Source organism: Cariama cristata, unplaced genomic scaffold (assembly GCF_000690535.1).
Source record: "Cariama cristata isolate BGI_N322 unplaced genomic scaffold, ASM69053v1 scaffold16421, whole genome shotgun sequence".
In the NCBI taxonomy this organism is placed as follows: Eukaryota; Metazoa; Chordata; class Aves; order Cariamiformes; family Cariamidae; genus Cariama; species Cariama cristata.
The window spans coordinates 48,694-56,190 of NW_009597690.1; positions in this window are offsets into that span (position 1 = coordinate 48,694).

Consider the following 7,497-nt stretch of genomic DNA (forward strand, 5'->3'; position numbering starts at 1 on the left):
GCAGCCCACCTAGCCATACCACTTTGTAGTGTTTCTCCTTTTGACTGGCAAAAGAGTTTTGGAGAATTTAAAGTCAGTACTTTTTCTTTTTCTTTTCTTTTTTTTTTTTTTTTGTTTCCATCGCAGCTGTCTTATAGTGAACTTGAAGAGTTTTGTTAAACTAAACCAGCTTGGTCTTCAGGAGATGAAGCCGTATGCCACAAGCAAAGCACAGAAGAGATCAAGAGGCATACATCAGAATAAACTTTGTTTTGTCAGATCCAGACTAGACTATTGTCTTTCAATAAAAAGCTCAGGTGTTTATTTGGTGTACTGGCAGCTGTTCTAAACTGTTAAATTCTGTTCCCAGATCTGATCTTTCTTTTTTTTTTTTTTTTGGGGGGGGGGAGGAAATTGCAGCCATCAAAGTTGCAAAATAAATATTCAAAATGCAAGTCAGTGGAACCAATTTGGTGACGTCTGACTGAGACTATAGTTTGAAGTAATAACGTCAGCAGGTGGAAATGGCTCCTATCTAATTCCGTGAGGGCTCAGCTGCCCATTGAAGATTACTAAAGTGGCAGTGCTGTTTGGTAGTTCCATACAGGCAGTACTCTAGAGGGAAAAGAAATGACAGTCTGCATAACTGACATGGCATGATGTCTTTGTAATATGTCCAGAATGAGTGGCTCCAGAGCCTGCTTCCATATTTGTTTCCTTCGCTTAGGGGGAGTCATCCTGCATGTTCTGCTTCCTATAGTGCTACATTTTGGCATCGTGGGTATACGAAGTTATTTTGTAATAGAAGTTGGAAAAATATGATTGTCGTCTTAGGTTCCACAGTCTGAACCTTGTCTCAAAAGTTTTTCCTGGACTAGCTAGTGCTTTTCAAAGGAGAGCACTGGAAATGGATAAGTTCAAAGTTTAATGGATAAGCTCAAAGGTGTACATGAGACTTTGTCCAATTCAGAATGTTTGATTAATTTTAACATAAAATGTTCTTGGGCTCCCTTAGATGGAAAACCACTGTTGACCTCATTATAAACCCCTCCTGCTATTTAAAATTGGCAAGAATGGTCTTGTTGATCTGGAAATTTGTCAGTGAGGAGTCCTCCCTGTGAACTTTCTTCATTTTGTGCCCAGCCAGAGCATAAATTCATTCCTTTGATAAAAGTATTCTTATTTAATTTAGTAGCAGGATAATTGCTTATTTTTAATACATTGTTTATATCTTATTATGCAGTGATGGCAGCAGTATTTGTTATCATAAATAGCTTTGTAGGCTTACAATTTTTGTATCCTAACATTTGGATGATAAGCTTACAAAATGACTTAAGACGTAATCTAACCAGCTATTCTGCCACCATTAAATAGGAAAAGTGGCCTAGCATCTCTCCCTTGGGATCACCTGAGGGAAGACACACCTGGGTGTAACTTAACCGTCTGCTGTGCTGCCTTTAAATAGTAGTCAGGGCTTGCTTTTTATCTTCTGAGATATCCCTAGGGAATACACACCTTGGTTTAACCTACATACACTTCAGCCCATTTTTGTCCCTAAGAAATAATCCTGAGTGTGTTTATCTGGTAGTTTAATGTGTCTAGAAAAACACATTGGTAAAATGAACTTATCAATGTTACCATTCCATATATTTAGGAAAGTTATCATTCTCATTCCCTTCTGAGCCTCTTCTTTTGACAAAATATGTCTGTCTTTTGCCCTATTGTCATTACAGCTTAGAGGAGCTGTGAGTTGCAGTGTTCAGTGGGAAGACTGAAGGATAAAATTCACTGGGAAGATCTGAAGTGTAGCCTCCAAATCTGGCATGCCCATAAGATGCTCTTTTGTTGGCATTTGCAGAACTTTCTGTTTGTTAATTGTTTAATCTGAAATTAAAATATAAAGAACCGTTATTATATAAGAAATATCATTTCCTGATCAGTGATTTAGTGTTGCCTGTGAAGTATTGCATCTGTAGCAATGTGACAGCCACTATAAGCTATTATTGTTTTGTTATTTTAGAAATAAGGATGAGCTCAAGACGTGGTGTTAGACTTGACTCTGTGCCTTTCTGCTCTAGGTGAAATTCAGGTAGGTGATCTAGACATGTGTTATAGTCATTGTGTCATCTAGCAATATGTTTTGTTTTGCTTTTTTGACAAGACTGCTATTAGTATGCAACTTTCAATACAGGAGTGAGATAATTCATTTAAGACAGAGATATTGGGCTAATGGAGTAATAATCTCTGATTCTCCTCATGGGTTTATTTTTCTTGGACTTAGTTATTTGTTCCTTATAACTATTGAGTATCATATGCCATGTTCAGGACCCTGTATCATTTCAGGGTGGCTGGACCTTCCTCCTGTCCTCAGGGAGGAATGCTCATTCCTCCTTGGAGCTGGTCACTGTATGTTGTAAAATTTCAGACTTCGGAATCAAGTTGAAATGTCCTGTAACATATCATAAACTTTCTTCTCTCCTCACAGAACGTAATTTGTCGAGTTGGCAGTATTCTATCAACTTTCATCTTTTTATTGACATTGCACTTCAGAAAGAGTCTTCTGTGATTTTCTTCCTTATTTTTGTTACAAGGTTAACAGAAAGAGAGAAAGCTTTCCTAGCCTGAAGCTGATGGATAAGTGGTAGGTTGGCAGGCTGTCTTTGTTTGTTTGGTCTTATGCCTTCTTTGGTTTTGGCTGCCAGGTTTTTTCTAACATCAGAGAGTTGTGCAGAGCGAGGCTATTGGGGGAGTTTTGGTGACATGACTATAATAAGGAGAAAGTTTACTTCACATCAGTTTCCAGAGAACAGTGATTTGATGAATGCATTCTCTGTCAAACTCAAGACTGTGGAAGAGTGTGGCCAATGTCAGAAGAAAAATGACTGAACCCTGGAAGTGTCTCATTAAGCCACCTGACAATGGCACTGGAAACTTTGGTATCGATATTGGAGAGAAAAGAACAGTTGGCTGATCCTCTGTCTAGTCACCTCTAACTCCTCTATCTGAATAGGACTTTCTAAAGGTCAGACCACATGAGATTCAAAGGAGAATGTTATTGCATTCAGGTTTTAAGGCCCTGAGGGACTGTGGGAGTTTCAAGAACATGTGGAGCTACAAGTGAGGCCTTTGAACTGTATGAGTCTTCCAGACCCAATCCTGACACATTCATGATTTTGAATATGTTATGCAGGTTTGGCCACTTAGTGCTAAGGCATACGCAATGAAATGATCGCTCATACATTACTTCATATTACTGCTTCTAAGGCTTGCTGCCTGCTGTTTTTATTTTCCATTTATTTTAAGCTGCAAGATGATTTCAAAGGTGTTGAATAACCCACACCTACCCCAAATAGAGTGCATCTTTTAGTTCTCAGGCTATTTTCTGGTCTGTTGCTCCTTGCTGACATTCTATCATGAACATGCAACATCCTTTCTGGAGCTGTGACAGAGCTTAGAAACAACATTTGTTTGTGAATGACATACAATATTGCTTTGTGTTACAGATGAAGTATTTTAGCAATTTACTTTTAGCAATTTACTAACTTACTCTGCAACCCAAGATGAAACGCATTGTATTCTTTCACTGTTCCTTTACAACAGCTGAAGAGAATCCGTTTTGAATTGTTTGAGGATCTCTCGTGTGGTGCTCAGAACAGCGGAGTGCACTCAGAAGCTGCTGTACTTCGCAGTTTGCAGAACCTCCTATATCCTTTTCAAAAAACGTACAAATTTGCTAACAACTGGAATATTGCTTTTGTATTTTTGAATATTTGCCTTGCTCCACATATTTTCTGTAGAAGTCTAGAAATACTGCAGCTAGAGATAAAACAGTACACCTTCTCTGTAGCACAACCTTTAACCAAGTTTCTAACCAGTTAGTGACAGGATTGGTTCTAAACAGGATGATTAATATTTAGCTAACTAGAAGACAGCTAACAGTGTTTTACTCCTGCCAGAGGCTTAGGCTAGCACATGATTATCTTCTTATAACTGGCTTGGCAGATGTGTGTGTGTGTGTTGTGTGTGTTGGTTTGGGGTTGTTTTTTTTTCTTCAGCTCTTAACCATGTCTAATAACCAGTACAACTGGTCTGTCTTCTTTCTTTCTTGGAGTGTGCTTGCATGTTCCTAACTGCAGTGCTCCATGAGCAGCTAGTGCCTATACATGCATGCCCTTTTAGCGTTTCTCCACTTCCATAGTCTTTGGGGGAACATTTGTCCCAAGCTTCCCAAAATGCGCTGATAATATTAACATGAGGAATACAGATGTATAAACAGGGTTAGTAGACTCGTATTGTAGAAAAACTGTTTTAGGAATACAACTCAAATTTAGTTGTTGAAACATGAGTTTCTCATGAGCTCATTAAGAGAACATAGTTATATCTGGAGTATTTATAGACGAGGGTGACAGGTGCTTAATAGCACCACTCCAAGGTGTTATCTCAAATTCTACCAGCTATTATTGTATTGATTTTGGTGGGAAGAGTTTACCTGGGAGATTCATAAGGATTGCTATACTTGGGTTTTCTATGCAATTATAATGCAAACACAACCTGGGATGAATTATTTGACACAGTCGAGGGCATTGCTTGGATTTGGGGAAATATGCAGCACGTTCAGCGGGAAGGTTCTGGAGCTGTACCTGGTTGTAGTCAGGGTTCTGAGCTGACCTTCCTAGCTCCTGTATGCCAGACTTTAGAGCCGTCAGGTCAGTAATCAGAACTATACGAGAGAGGTTTCCCCCATCCTGTCCAAAACCTTTTCACATCTTGCTTGGGCAATCCTTCCTTCATCTTTATCTTCACATACAATACTGGAAAACATAAAACCTTGTGCTTCCGCAAACAGCAGTTGAAATCGTCCCAGAGGTATTATCTTAGAAACTAGAAAATGATTCAATGAAAGAAGGAATGAATCATATAAATACTCAAAGTGTTATACCTCAGCAATGTCCCTCCCTTCTTAGTACAAAGGAAAGAACAAAAGCAGGCTGCTGCCTGGCATGGGCCCCTCCTAGATGACTTACTGGGACTGTGAAATCATCAGAAGCCTCAGAAAGAAGTGCTTATGCAGCGTTTATGACTTGATTTTCTTCTCTTCAGTTCTCTGTAAGCATGGAACCGGTAGCTGTGTTCTCTTGAATGCCTGCATATATTCTAGAAGATGGATGAGGAAAGGCATAGACTGAAGCAAATATTTTATGTTCACAGATTTCTGGGTGAATTTTACATTTCAGAAACTGAAAATGGATTTTCAGAGATAAAACATACTGCATGGAAGAGGGGCATAAACACTATAAGGTCATGAAAATATGAAACCACATTTTTGTTGCTGAAGATGACTTTAAACAATGTCTTAGAAAACAAGCGATATGAAATTGTGTGGTCTGTTCAAATGGAAAGTTATAATGGGAGGTAAAAATCCTGAACAGGCCATTAATTCCTATCTGGCAGACAAACTGAGATTGCTTTAGCACTTACAGGAGCTGCAGTGAGAACGAAATATTGATCTCAGATTGCCAGGTTTAAAATTAAATGTGTGAGATACAAGAGTCAGAGTAACCCGCTACAGAAAGTATTCATTGCAAATTATTTTATGAAAGATCATTGTACAAAAGATGAAAAGAATTAAGAAGCGTAAAAAGAAGTAATTGCAAGTGAAGTTTTCATTCTAAATTCAGTTAAAAATGTTTCATCTTCTTAAGCAAGTATTAGAAGTTCCTGTGATTCTCCAAACACTTCAGTCTATAAGGTTTCATAGGAAGCAATAAGATTGGTTCACCTTCACTGTCAACTCTTCCTAAGTCCTTAGTGTTAGTGGTTTGTTCAGTAAAATGAGAACACACTACTCTACATTGCTTGGATGTCTCTTGGCTAGTGTTGGGGTTTTTTTCTTATTTTTTTTTCTCTCTTGTTTTTCTGCACAGTATGCTTTTCACTCAGGCTCTTGTGACATCAGTGGCGAATGTCTGTGAGGAATTGCCTCAGGCCAGTGTGACTTTCAAAGGATAGGACAATTTGTTACCTTGCCAATGAACAGTTTATTACATTTCTAATTATTGTTATTAGTCTGGCAGGTGGTGCCATGCATGATATTTTTACAACTGCCAAAGATGCAGGTACTTCTTTCATGACAAAAAATAACCTGAATAAGATTTAAAGAAAACACAGGCATTCAGCTGTAGTATGTGTTTGATAAATCTTTGCGCTAACGTGGTGTATACAGCACCTGGCTATTTTTAAATCTTAAGCTGAAACATACTGACTCTTGAAAGATTTTGTTGTGAGACCAAGAGAGTGTGTTAGCAGCCTAAGTTAGATGTGAAGGTACCTCTCCCTCCCTCTCAAGCTCTTTCCTCTAATCTTGATTACTCTACTTGTTGTGTAAATGAAAGACTCATCATATTTATAAACTCTAACTCAGGGTTCATGTTAATCACCACCTAAGAATACTAAATATTCTTTCCCAGTAAAGATCTAAGCTCCTAAACATAGAGATTTTGCTTTCTCTGGTTTGTAGGGTTGCATGCAGTCAGATACAAGGAAAAAAAAAAAAAGAGAAATACTATGTACATTTCAGTATGGGCTAATGCACTACCATACTATCCCTTTTGAGCAGCACAGTCCAGTTCCACCCATCGCTATCTGTACAGAACAGTTGATAAAGCATGTCATGCCTTTTGCTTTGTCATGTGTTGTGTGGCAAAACAAACTTTCTTAAACAGTTTCACATTGCTTATTCTGCTCCAGTAAATACTGAATGATTTCATGTCACACTGTTACTAAAGAGAAGAAATTAATTCAAAAGGAATAGAGCTGGGAAATAAATTTGCTGTTTTCATGGCCAGCGATACGTTGGTCTAATGTCATGTAATCAGTATTGCAATAGCAGCTACGTTGTTCTTAGTCACGTGGATACTATCTTAACAAACCTGAAGCATGTTTTTCTGTCATTGTCATGATAACAAGAAATTTGTTCTTGTAAAAAAACTCCCTAGTTTATTCTTTTTATATATCACCCTCTTTGATTCTTCCCTGTTTGCCAGGAATATCAAACGATCATATTCAGGAGAACCAGACACTTAGATTTGTTACAGTTACTGCAAGTGGATTTTACTGTATTATACATCAGTTGGAGGAACTAAGGAGATGGGACAGTCTTCTTGTCCGGCTCTGTCTCTAACCTCTACTTTGACATTTTATGATACGGCTGCATCGTGACAAGACAACAAGTTTCCTTAGTGCCTCATTTATGCCCTGTAAAAATGGAACATAAACTGGCAGCAACAGGAAATTAAGTGGTGCGTCCTGTAAGGAAAATGAATTGATACAATCGTTTAGTACAAGATTTAGTGTTTCTGTCTTTCTGTGACTTGGAGGAACTGCAGCTGTGCTAGAATGGTTTCAGGATTTGGCTGACTTATGTGTACACCTGCCTGGGCTCCAGGTAAGAACTGATCTTGCTGGAGCAGAGAGGATGGGCATGTTTTGGAGTCATTCCCTGCAGGGGCTGTTCAGCAG